At 38.4% G+C, this 14,195-nt stretch overlaps 1 non-coding gene across 1 annotated transcript; it reads left to right on the top strand.

Moving 5' to 3' along the window:
- The first annotated feature begins 13,528 nt into the window (after window positions 1-13,528).
- Window positions 13,529-13,610, top strand: TRNAS-GCU (transfer RNA serine (anticodon GCU)). Its single transcript has one exon. It is a non-coding gene; the product is annotated as a tRNA-Ser (tRNA).
- The last annotated feature ends 585 nt before the right edge of the window (window positions 13,611-14,195 follow it).

Genomic DNA, 14,195 nt, shown 5'->3' with positions numbered 1-14,195 from the left:
AAAAAAAAAGACTTCACAAAGCTTGCTCACATGAAGCCTCAGCACTCGGCAGAACCCTAGAAGAAGAAGGCACTAAAGATTAATCATATGGCGTCTCAATACTTGATCGAACGCCAGATAGCGAAGGCAAAAGATGCCTCTGGAAGAAAGCCACAAAATTCTGATAGTCACTTTGAATCTGACCTTCAGTTTCCTACAGATGATCAAGCTTTCTCTTCATGCTCGTCGAATAATCATTTGCAAGCATGCACAACTCTCGATTCTCATGCTTGAGACATTTGATCTCTCATCCAAGGCATTCCACCTCGGCCATCAATGATTCAACTTGGCGAGTTCGAGCAAGTAGGCGCTGGCCCATGTTGGACACAAAGCCCGCACACTGAACACCGAAAGCCAGGGAGTCTTGGACAGCCAACTCATCGAACCGCCTTGAAAGCAACCTATTATCTCTAGGAGTGATGAGGTTTCTGGCTACTACCGTTGCCGTTATTACATCCCTCATCACAGAGTCTTCAACTGTAAAGGGCCATTAGAAGATAAGAAGGACGGGCACCATATATTACCTTAACGCGGCGCACTTGTATCACTCCAGAGACTCAAATCTAAGCAAATGTTAGACGGGTATGGCATTTTCAAAAATGGTAAAAGAAAAGGGTTGGAGGGAGTAAAATCTCATAAATACACTAGAGACAATTTTCATGAGCAGGCAATCTTCAAAATGTGCATGTGGGATGTGATCGATAACACAACCACCAGTTCAAAAATCGAAGAGACGCCACTCTCTGAATTTCAAAAGCCAGATTTTCTGCATAAAGTCCGTCAACACTTTTCAGATGCAACCTCAGCTTGTTGGATAACACGTGCAAGTTTGTCAAAGATCACTGACAGAGTTGAAAACGCGTGAAGTTCATTATTCCAACTACCACACTTTTGGCCGACAAGCGTGGGTGACAATGCCGCATACGCACTGCCACCTGCTATTGGGAAATCACTATTTAGGTCGACCTTCATCCTCTATGGTAAGGCACACATCCAAAATGCCTGACTCTTCTTCCTTGCCAAGAATACATCTGCAACCAAACCTCTCAACATACTCAGTTTTCTTCCTCCCTAAAAATACCTCTTCAACCAAGCCTTCAAGAGTAAAAGTATCTCATATCATCAGGGTCGAAAGCAAGAGTATCTCATAGCATGTTTTCCCCCCGTCCTTTTCTTTGTTCTTGTTCTTCCTCGTAGAACAAGAAGAAAGAGAGCAATCAGTCGGCACTCGGAATCAACCTTCCAATTTGGAACCGACTGCCTGGAACCCCTTCCTTGATTGCTTACCTAGCACTGCTCTCCAGTACTCATATGCCAGATGCCTTAAGAATAGATAAGGTAAGTGAAAATGATGCATCGAAGCATGTGGAGACAAGCACAACAAATACATGTGTTGATCATCCGCTACTTCTTCAAAAGCAAAAGTATCTCGTATCATCAAGGTCGAAAGCAAATGTATCTCATATCATGATGTTCCCCTATCATTTCTTTTGCCCTTGCTCTTGCTTGCAAAACAAGGAGAAAGAAAGCAATCAGTCAGAACCTGAAATCAAACTTCCGATCAGGAACTGATTGCCCAGAACCTTTGCCTGGTTGCTTACCTAGCACTGCTCTCGAGTGCTCATCTTCAACTATAGACGGGTCTCGAATTTACTCAGCAAATACTTCAGGACAGTTGATATGATGTTGGCTCTTTACACTGAAGCTACCAAGCATGGATGAGTCGCTAAGAAGTGATGCTCTGAAGAACCATTTAAAGGCAAAAGCTTGCGCACCACTTCTGCTAGGCGAAAGAAACAAGTAGAGAACAATGCAGCACGATAAGCTGGAACAAATCATTAAAGCAGGACACCCTTCTCAGTAGAACTACATAATCCAGACGGATGAGTCTAAGTCAAATCAAAGCCCGCCATCATTGCTATAATCAAAGAGTTCGAGAAGCTTCAACAGCCTGTCGCTGACACTGTCACTGAAGAGCAAAGTCTCGATAACTCTTAAAGATCATACCGTTAACCAAACTACTCGGGGTTCATATGAAAATGCCACGAACTTCCTTGATCTTTCAGAGCAAATCTTTTGTAGCCTCTGACCTTATCCCCTAACCCTCTTCAATATGAATTGGAAAGATTGAACAAAGAAACAGAACATCACCTCTATCTCGTGCCTACCTGCTATGTGTCCAAATCCTGAAACCGTTCATGGTCATGTTTAAGTTCAAGATCAAACCCCAACGGCCCTTGAAGAAATCACAAGTCCGATTCAAAATCAAGCGTCCTCAACCCTTGAATCAAATTCAACTCTAGATAAAATGAGTAAGTTCAGACCTTTGAAGGAAACCAAAAAACCCTCCAGCCCAGTTCAAGATTGAGCCTGTGGAAAATTAACAATTGGAGGAAACCAGAAAATCTTCCAGCCAAATTCAAGATCAAGCCCCGACAGCCCTTGAAGAAATTACCAGCCCAGTTCAAGATCAAGCCTCAATGGCCCTTGGATCGACATCTACATTAAGGGACTTCAAAACTCATCTTCTACACGTGACAAACACATGTATACGACGCGCATTGAAGTGGGGGCGTTTGTAAACATCAAAATTTCGGTGAAATAAATGTTGATCAATAATTAAAATTTCAATATTTACATGTCACATAAATTTTACACATAGCATGTGACTCAACGAAAAATTGAGAATCATCAGAAAAGTCATCAAACATGACACGTGTCAACACTTGGCAGAAATGATTTATTTCATCTGATTATTTAAATCCAAAAATCAAGTTTTGGAATTCTATAAATAGGAAGCCAAGGCATTCATTTTAGAGACACAAAATTCATAACTAATTCACATTACACCAAAACCTTGAAGCTTTAAAACTCGAAAGCTCCCAAGCAAATCCCGAAGGATCAAGAAAGCTCTCTTCGTTCTTCGTCAAATCCTCTTTCAAGATCAAGCCCCAACGGCCCTTGAAAAACTTCCACCAATTCAAGATCCAGCCTTAACGCCCCTTAAAGAAAGTTTTCATCGTTCATCACCGTTCATCTTAAGATCAAGTCCCGACGACCCTTTAGATCAACAACATCAATAAATTCATCCATTGTTCTTCAAGATCGAGCCCAAAAGCCCTTGAAGATCCTTACACCACTGTTCATCCTAAAGATCAAGCCCCGACAGCCCTTTGGATTAGTAGCCCATCCACAAATCAAGACCTTACGGAAATCGAATCAGATGATTAAATTTGAGAGAGATTGTAACCTCAAAATCATTAATACAAAATATTATTTTGTACACGTGTTCTTGTCTCATTCATCGCATGAATTTTTGTGTTTACAATACATACTACATATAGTATGAAAATACTCACCATAACCTGCAAAATATCAAGATATCAATACGGCACAATAGTTCATATATAAGTGCATGACGTTAGTAATCATATACTTTCGCGTAAGCAAACATATCAAACCAAGTGCTCATCGACACATGCTGACACATGAGTTCATGCAGAGTTATTATAATATGAACAGGACTGAGTGTAATAATGATATACGCTATAGTGCTACAATCACATGAAGACTGAGGCTATTCACGGTCACATACGAGTCGGAGTTGCCTATTGCAACTTGTACAACAAGACTGGCACCTACTTGGATCCAAGGCGAGCATACGGTGCGGATGTGAACATACAAGTGAAAAATTGGCCCTGGCATTAGCCTTAGGCGAGCACTAACACTAGTGCAGCAAACGATGAGCAAAAAATATAAATATAGTCATTCCATAGTGGTTTGATAGTTCTAATCAACATAATATCATTCATAGCCGTAGTTATAATCATAGCATCAATCAACATATGCATACTTGTGCATCCCGTAGGATTTATGATCACTACATAATTTTCTGTTATTTTGCTAATTCTTATAAGCATTAGTCTAAGCTAGGCATATGTAATAAATTCTCTTTCAATGTATAAATGGAAACTAACAAATATGTATACATTATATAAAAGAAAAGACTCACTCACCTGAAGTCCGCGCTACAACTCCCAAGCACGAATATCTAGGCGTCACGAAATATCGTCGCCTAGAATAAATATCAAATCACATCTCAGAATTCTTATCGATAGAACATGTGACTTACATAAAACACATCCCCAAGGACGTTCTAGAATGATTTGAAACCCATTGACCAATAGTCAACTGTTGGTCAAAGGTCGACGGTAAGGTCCACAACCCTACGCAACTCGATCCTGAAGATCCGCACCTCGGATTTCAGATTCGTGACTTCCAAATATCCAAATTATGCTTCTAAAACAACATACTAAAATCTTACCACGATTCGACGGTCGGATCTCCGCCAGTCACAATTCAAGTGGCGGTTAACGTTTTATTTTATGAACTGACAAATCCAATTTGTGAAGATCCTTATGTCGGATTCCCGATCCGTAAGTTCCTAATGTCCTCAAATATTACATACTACAACGTACTAAAGTTTGGTGACGGTCCAATGGTCGGATCGTCGAATCATAAAATGGTCAAATGACGTAGTACTCCATACTAGGTTCACACTATCGAACTATAGCAAACTATCGAACTTGCCGGAAAATTGAACAATTCCAAAAATTCCCAAATTTTACAGAAATAAAGATCTCAACAAGTAGAGCAAGTTTTATACCTGTGGCCAAGTCCAATTTGGCCGGGAAATGCCCCAAATTGGCTTGCACCCGTCGGAAGCCCTAGAAATGGGTGTGTTCGATTCGCCTTCTCCAGTACTCCCCCGCCTCCAAGGTTGTTTGGGGTTTTCTCCTGGGCTCAAGAGGAGTTGATTAAGGGTGGTGGTTTGTTGTGCAACTCGTTGGAACAGTGGAATCGCCGTCGAACACCCCTGGGTTCTCCGGCATTATTAATCACTGTTTTAAACCAAAAACCTTTCGATCTTGGGCAGAAACGGTAGAGGGGAGGTTGAGTAAGAGATTACAGGTGATGGATGTATGAATTTCGCCTGAAAAATGGTGGAAGTTGGCCGAAATAACACCGGGTCGAACCGGTTGGGTGTACGGGTCGAAAATGAGGCTGGGGAGGTCCTTCCCTCTCTCCTCTACTGTTTGGTTCTATCTTTTCCCCCTCATTTCTAATTGGTCCAATCCTTTTTCCCCTAAATTTCTAATTGGTCACTCGACAACAATCTAATTGGGCCTTTTTCCCACAAGGTGGGAGTTTATTAATTTATAATCTAAACGGTAATAAAATGATTCCAAATGTCCGTAACTTTTCTGTTACAATCCTGATTCGCAATCGGCTTTCATTTATGTGTTCGTACCATCGAATACTACACAAATACGCTAAAAGAATATTTTGTACATCTCACTACACGCTGGTCAACGAAGGTCATCAATCTCCCCTCAAGGGCATTTTCATCCAATCACTCTTTTAAAATTAATAAAATCGTAAAAGTAGGGACGCGTTGTCACAAAATTTCTCTCCTCCTTATTACTATAAATAAAGTCACAAAGACTAGAGAATTAACACACAATTCCTCAAGTCTATTCTCCACTCTCTTTCTCTCTATGTCACACCCCTCAATTAAATATAGGCTACAACACATTATCAGCACGCTCTTCATGCTGTGCTAAAGAGAATTTATTCATCTTGAATCAGGGGAATATTACGTTTCAGTTACTTTAATTGATTAAATTTTGATTTTATTGAATTCATATACTTTTATTGATTCAATTTTATTTTTTGTGTTGAACGTGATACAAGCTTTGAAGATGGAAAGCCGAAATTGAAGAAGAAAAAACACTTCTACAATAAGGTTCTTCCAAAACAACGGTTTTTATCTCAATATTTTTGTAGCCCTGATAGCATGAACATTCACCATAATGCATGACTCAACTTTACGTTTTTCGAATTTTAGATTCTACATAAATTGTGTATGCATTAAACTCATAAATTTGAATTATGTTTGGCCAATGATGATTATGCTTAGAAATTTTTTATATTTGTATGGCCAATGATAATGATGGACATAAATTTTAATATTTATGGAAGTCATGATGATTTACCGAACAGGAATGAAATCGTAAACTGAGGTTATGGTTTGTCCATTATAATTGAAATGGTGGAAAGACCATGGAGATTCTTCATTTATTGAATTATTTGTGGATATGCATAAAATTATAGAATGAGATTTGAGTTCGTCTAATATAAATGGAAATTGCGGATTGGTTTTGGATTCTAAATTTTTTTTACAGGGATTGTGGCTAGAAGTTCTGGTATTTTTTACCAATGTATGTGATTGGAAATCTGGGAAAATGTATGTGAATCATGATCATTGATCTATTTATTTTGAGCTGGAATAAAATCATATGATTTTATTCACTATAAATGGAAGGGTGGAATGAGTTCTAATTTTCCTTTCCGTTATTCGATGGTTGAAATTTCAAGGACAAGATTTATTTTAATGGGGATTGAATGTAATACCCTGAAATTTTAAATATATGAAATAGAATATTCATAATTATGAATATGCAGAGAAAATTGAAAATAAATCGATTTATGGTTATGAAAATTTAATTGAGAAATTTTATAATTTTGTTACCAGAAATTATTATAATTTACATTGAAAAATTTATCGATAAGTGGAAATAACAAAAATGCCCCTAGTTGGTTTAACGTAATTACACAACATATTTTATCCTCATATATTTTATCATATTTCTTGGTATATTTGGATAGTGGACGATCCTACAAGCGCACAGGCGAAAACCATTTGTGAATCGGAGTTGGAACGAAGAAATTTGATGTTAAAAAAAAAAAAAGATAAAAAAAAGATGAGTCTAAAAGCTGCCATATGGCAGTGTGAGAGAGAAAGAAAAGGAAAGATGCGGGAGAGAAAAAGAAAGGGGGAACGAATTAGGAAGGGGGAGAAAAGATAAGTGACCAATGGGGGAGAGAAGAAAGGAAAGGAAGGGAGAGAGACGAGGGGCAAGGAATCCCCCCACGGTGTTTCATAGCGAATCGAGGCAAATCGCCACCTGGAAACCATTCCCTAGCCTTCCCTCTTCCATTTCCACCAAAAAATAGAAGGAATTTGGTGGTGGTTTTTTGGAAGAACACCCGACGGGAACCATGGGTGCACGGTGAAATTTCGATGTTTCTGCAGGTATCACCGACAACCACAACCCTTGTCCAACTGCCCTTGAGGACTGGATTGAAGCCCAAACAAGTTTGGGGGTGGCGGAGCCATGAAATGGACGAATCAAAAGACACCTAAATTCTAAGGTTCCTACGGGTTCGAGGCAATTCCGAGAACTTCCCGGCCGAGTTGGACTTCAGCCCAGGTATGAAAGTTGTTCCTCTCATTGAACTCTACTTGACTATAAAATTTGGTAATTTTTAGAGTTCATCGGAAAATTAGGTTTCCGTTCGCCGGAAATCGCCACCCACTGCGGCACGTGGCCAATGGGCTGATGTTGCCATTTTGTGAAAATTTTTAATATTCTAAATATGAATTTGGTATCAAATTGATGTGTTTCGATTATTAAACCCAATGTTGGTTATTTCGGTTATTTGAATATAATTGAAAATGGATTGAAAATGAATTATGAACTACGAAATGTTTGATCATGTTCAAGAGTACGTAAGCAGTCTAACAGGAGTTAGATGCAGCCTTAAAAATATAACCGAGATTAATCTTTTTTTTTAATTTGTTTAAGAAAAGTAATTGGGTGACTAATTTAAAAATTAACCTTATGTTTTTTTGTAAACAAATTGGGTTATAGATTTTGTGAATAACTAAGAATTAAATAAAAGAATTATGATAAATGGTAGAAAATAAACAAGAGTTTAATTTTGGCCTATCACAGAAATTAGTTTCTGAATTAAAATTTTTGGGTCAGGGTGTTACACTTGTCATCCCAGGTTGCTTCTTAACGCACCTGATCAGTGCTCATATGGGCCTCTCACTTTTTGGCCTATTGTTGCAACCCGTTTGCTACTAATTGGGCTGGCAACCCAACCCTTTTGGGGCCTGATCAACCCGTGCCTAACCCCTAGCCCCGTTTACCCGTTTTTTGGGCCTAAACCACGGTACAATTTACTCAACCCACCCGTGGGTTTATGGTCCATGTTTTTGGACCCCGAGCTTAATTGTTTATTTTTTTTAGACAATTTGAGTTTTATAATTTTTTTCACCCACTTTAAATTTGGCCGGAAATCTAAATAATTAATTCAATTATAATTATAGACCAGAAGTTCTATTTGCATATTTTCTTGTTGGTTTGCAAATATTATGAACATGAAGTTCATACTTTCAAACCCGAAGTTTCATAAAAGTGTCATAGAAACCTGAAGTTTCTTAACGCGCAACACTCATGTTGAAACCCGAAGTTCTCCATGCTTAATCTGTTTAAACCAAACCGTGTCTTAGAACCTGAATGTTCTAACTTTGATTTTGTGGAAATTTTATTTCCTAAAGCACCAATCACATTCTTGTTTCCGCCATTCAGTGTACTGTCGAACCGTAACAAGTTCGACTTCACTGATTTGGAAGTTTCAACAAAGAAACTACTTTATGTGGATACAAAACGTGACACCCCTCTTAACTATGACTAGTTGCGAAATCATTGTACCCAGTTATGGTGTGGAAGAGCTGAACAAACCCATCCAGCTTTTGCTGGAGCCTACTGAACCCAAGTTTAGGTATGTCTCTATCTCATAATCCCATTTTCGAGTTTGTTTTACAACATATGGTAGAATCAAGCCTACCAAAAGGTGGTATCACGCTTGAAGCATGATCCTTGGCACCTAAAACTTCAAGACTAAGGGATAGTATTCCTAAACCTCAACCCTGCAGAATCTAACTTCGTTTTGATGGAATAGATCATTGGTTATGCACTTGTATGTGCCTCTACCAATGTTGTTGAGGAGTACCATTCCCGTAGTCAATCTGTGAGACTAATTTTGCTCCACCTAACACATTTAGAAGAGTGAAATTTGACATGGAAGGCTGTTTTGGTCGAACCCCCTTGTATATTTGGTTTACTTTGTGAATAATTTATTTTGTTCTTGGATTTAAAAGGGATATCACTATTCTCGAATAGGAGTTAATTAACAAAAATTAGCACATATGACTAATACAATTAACTCATGCTTAGGTATGTTTTGTGGGGAAGTTAGCAGTTTGGTTTTATGCTAACTTCATACTTAATCATCCCCTGACAACCTTTCAAGCTTATCCAACCTAATTGTGGGGCATGGCACTGCTTTATATTGTCCAATAGTACTAATTTTACCATAAAGGGAAGTCTTATACTCACTCGTTCCGGAAGAACGCCTTTTTAGTTTTAAGGATATTCGAGAGCACTATTACCATATTGAGACCAATATAGAAAATGGAGTAAAATTCCTTCGCATATTACCATATTGCACTTCCTACGAATATAGCCAGAAGCATATTCTAGAAAAGATGGAACACTTAACGAGTGGATTACACCCATTCAGGCCCACTATGTGGCCGACTAGAAGCTAGTGATTTCAAAGGGATTTTCACTATAGATGTACATTTGGGATATCTAGGATGATTTGTGATGTGCCATTTTGGGCATCCTCTTACCAGAAGTAAAGAGATCATACCTTGAAGCATATCATGCCTTAGCATCTTCCATCTTTTCTACAAAGGATTCAAATGGACATTTGTGGACTGATTCAACACCTTGCGGACCATTTAAATACTTTATGGTATTGGTTGATGCTTCTACACATTGGTCACACATGTGGCTGTTGTCCACAAGCTGCATTCTTCACACTAGTGGCTCAAATTAACAAACTTAGGGATCACCACCCTGATCTATTTGATTAGATAAGTTGGAGAATTTACATCGAAAACTTTCGATAGATATTGCTTGTCAGTTGGGTTTTGAAGTTGAACATCAAGTACCCCATCTTCATACTCAGAATTACCCAATAGAAGCATTCATTAAACACCTTCCAATGATTGTGCAATCGATTGGTCATACGTACCAAGTTCTTAATCTCTGCTTAAGGCCTTGCAATATTGCAAGCAACCAAGTTGGTTCGCCTGAGACCCGTCACGACCCAACCTTATAAATTTTGTGTTAGTTGGTTACCAGATACGAACCTGACATATTGTATCTACGCGTCTTTGGTTGTATGGTATATGTGCCAATTGTGCCGCCCTTATGTACAAAAGAAAAAAATGGTCCTCAGGGAAATGAAGCTATGTCGGTTATGATTATCCTTCTAATATTTGTTACTTAGAACCTTTGGCAAGCGACCTCTTTACTGCTCATTTTGCAGATTGTCACTTTTAAGAGACAGTCTTCCCGTCGTTAGGGGGAGATAAGAACGTCAACTTTCCTACAGAATGACGAGAATTATCCTGGACATCCCTACTATGTCTCATCTCGATCCCAATCTAGATCATCTGAGTATAACCAGACATTTCCTCTGATCTAGCAAAAGTGACGAGATCACATATACCAGTTGCAAATATGCCTGCAAAGATGAATGTACCACATGTACAACAGATCTTCATCCTGAAAGCAAGAATGCCACTACTGTGGCTGACCTTCGTACATTAGCAGCTAGCCAATCAATCTGTCTTAAGCCAGAAGCATGGTAGATCACTTGGTTCGAATGATTCACCTTTCCCAAAAGTAGAGGAAAGTGGCACGAATGAATCCGCCCCTCGATCGCTGTCTCAATCTTTTTCATCTCATGAGATTAAATTCGGATTACTCATAAAACCTGAAATTCTTGGTCCAGTATACTAGTTTGGATGACATATGAAATTGCAATGAGATTGTCATAGATGATGTTTCATTTATATGGTAACTACTGACATAAATGAAAAGCAACGATAACGAATCAAATTCCGTTGATTAATGTCAACATAAAACTGACTGGTCAACTACAAGAATCAATCCATAACAAATGGGATGAATGAAATAGTGTGATGTGACGCCTTGTGGCGCAAAGTTTCTCTCATATGCTCTATGATTGATTGCAGCATTACAAACGTGGTCATAGTATCTATAGGATCCTGATACGAAACCTACATAGAGTTTCTAAAGGACTTACATGTACTAATTCAAACAGTTCTAGACCACAAGAACATCCTCTCAGTTCTCAAGAGGCCTTCATTTTGTGGATGCAGAACTATCCAAGCAGATATGGTATACCTGTCTAAGTGAATATTTGATCAATTAGGGATATATGCCCCTGTGTGTACAAATTTTGAAATTGCTGGAGTTGAGAAAACTAACTCGCACGTAAAGTTGGACTTTAAGATGAATGATCTTGGGAAAACTTAACATTACCTCGACCTAAAGTTTCGAGCTAATTCTGATGGTATTATGGTCCACTAGTGGAACTTGACCCAAAAGGTGTTATGTTCGAGTATACTCTGATCATCTGTACGCTAGATACAAATGAGACCTTTACGGAGGGTATGAAGCATAAGGTTCCATATTGGAACATGAGGCAACCATATCTAAGTACAATTAGCGTTTGTTGTACTTAGCTCAAATGCACTAGAATCGGACATCTTATGTATTGATAATCTTTTGGCATAAAGGAGCACTCCACCTACATGATACCACCAAATTGGTGTTAAAGACTTTTTTTCCATTACTACAGATTTAGGCTTATCTATCCATATGCATCTTATAATAGATCACACCCTTTTGATCTTCGGAATGATGCCTACCTTGTGGGATTCACTAAATTAGGTCATATGTCTGACCGCACAAGGTACGTTCCCAAATGGTTATGTCTTTACCATTAAAGAACACCGCAATATCCTAGAGGTCAACCAGATAGACCTTTGTTGCGAAACTTTTGAATCATTCCAAGACTCACTGTATCTCATCACATGAGAGATATGGTCAAGAACTCTTGTTGAGCATATTCAAAATCCTTGCAAATTTCATCCATCGTTGAGTCCCAATAATGATCCATGAAGACAATGTCATATGTATCAACCAAATCATGATACATCCAACAAGTCAACACCAAGCATATTGTGTCTACATCAGCATGAGTATCAGAAGATTGAAGTCAAGCAGTCCGATCTCAGACAACCTTGCCGACCTCTACACAACGTCACTGCCAAAGTCTACCCTCCAGAAGCTTGTCCAAGGAATTGGCATGCGTAACTTTCTCACTTGCAATGCTTGTAGTTTCATTTGAAAGTTTTGTCAAACTCAGGATGAGTATCCAGAAGTATACTCATTTGACCTTGATGTACTTTTTTTCCCTACCATTAGGAGCATTTTTCCCATTGGGTTTTTGCTACCTGATTAGGTTTTGACGAGGCACCTATCCTGGGTTGGTCATACCCTTGTGTACATCCTACTTGCGTCCAGAAGACCTATAGTTTTGACTTAATGCAACTTCTCACTTTTCTTCTTTGACTATGGGTTTTTGTCCCACCTTAGGTTTTGCTGTAACAAGGTTTTGTGAGTTTTACTACCCCATGCATTCTTTCGTTTGTTTTGAGACTCGCATTCACTACTTGTGCCAACTAGATGAGATGACTTCATCAACTGCTTCTACACTTGCCTGAAGATCTGATGCACCATCTACTTGAGTATTTGCACACTCAATGGGGAATGTTGTGACATATGTTCTAATACATATTGTGATTGTGTAAATCCTAAGTAAAGATAGATTAGAAATCCTTTGGGATTTAGAAGATCTTTCCCAATAGACTTTGTATTACTTGAGAGCAAGTTTCTCTCCTCCTTATTACTATAAATAAAGACACAAGGACTGGGGAATTCACACACAATTCCCCAAGTCTATTCTCCACTCTCTTTCTCTTCATGCCGCACCCCTTAGTTAAATATAGGCCACAACAAATATCAATTTTTTAATATATGAGGTGTCTCACCACACACTGATGATAAGCAACTTACCTCTCATGCATGTCATGTAACACATAAGGCTACATAACTTTTGACCCCTAGTCAAACTGTACATCAAAGCATAGTCGATGGCCTTGATGCATTTCTGAGAGTTCAAACTCGAGTTAGGTGTTCAAAACCTTTCTTCGTTTTCCAAACCAACCCCTTAGGGTTAGAAAATCATTTATAGTTAAAAGGTTACTACATAGTCTCTTTCTATCAAAATGATCCCTAAATTAAAAATTAAAACTTTGTTACGTGGGGATGTATGACGGACTTAAAATAAATTGAGGTAATGAAAGTCATTTTTAGATGGGGGTGTCGAGGCCTCTTTTAAAAGCCCACATGAATTGTTCTTAGTTTTCATGTCGGCAGATGAACCATTTGCTATTTCTTCTGCTCTATTTCTTCTTTTTTTAAGTCAATTCTTTTGCTTTATCGTGTTGTGATTTTTCATCTAAAGTGACGAACAGTTTTGAAATTTAGGTTTCTAAAATCCTTTTGCCTGTTCAAGTCCTATAATTCCCATTCTAGTATATGTAGTAAAGCAGCACTGCATACCAAAAAGCGACGCTTTGGCCGAGTGGTTAAGGCGTGTGCCTGCTAAGTACATGGGGTTTCCCCGCGAGAGTTCGAATCTCTCAGGCGTCGTTTCAAATTTTTTATTTCTTGTTTTCCTGCGCTTGGTCCCACACAAAGAAAATCTGCTAATTTAGCGTCCAGTTCGACTGCTGTCCAAATTTTTATTTTTTTATGAAAATTTGGACACATGTCCAGCCGTGATTAGGCATAAACAACAGGAGCTGCTACTGATCTTTTCATTAGTGAAGTTCTATCCGTTATATATAACAAAAATGTGAACCACATTCGAAACTTAAAAATAAAAAAGACATTTACTACAAATAAAAGGAAAGAGATCCTCTTTGAATCTCTTTCACCAAAACCCCGTGGATCAATAAATTTGGACCTTTAAAATTTGATCCAACGGTTTAAAATAGGAGGTTCCTTTAAAAATCATAATAATTTTAGCCGGTGGATCAAATATCAAGCGTCCAGATCTATTGATTCATAAGTTTTGTGGAAAAGATCCGAAGATAATATCTTTTCCAAATAAAACTCAATTTCATTCTTATTAACACTTTAAAACTCAAATTATATCACGCATTGTCCCATTCTATTAAAAAAAATCTCATAAAGCCGTTAACACGCTGATGTGAGGCGAAGTGGGATCCAATT

This window comes from Malus sylvestris, chromosome 15, assembly GCF_916048215.2.
Source record: "Malus sylvestris chromosome 15, drMalSylv7.2, whole genome shotgun sequence".
Taxonomy (NCBI): domain Eukaryota; kingdom Viridiplantae; phylum Streptophyta; class Magnoliopsida; order Rosales; family Rosaceae; genus Malus; species Malus sylvestris.
Note: the sequence above shows the minus strand (reverse complement) of the source record. Positions and strands in the feature narration are given on the sequence as shown.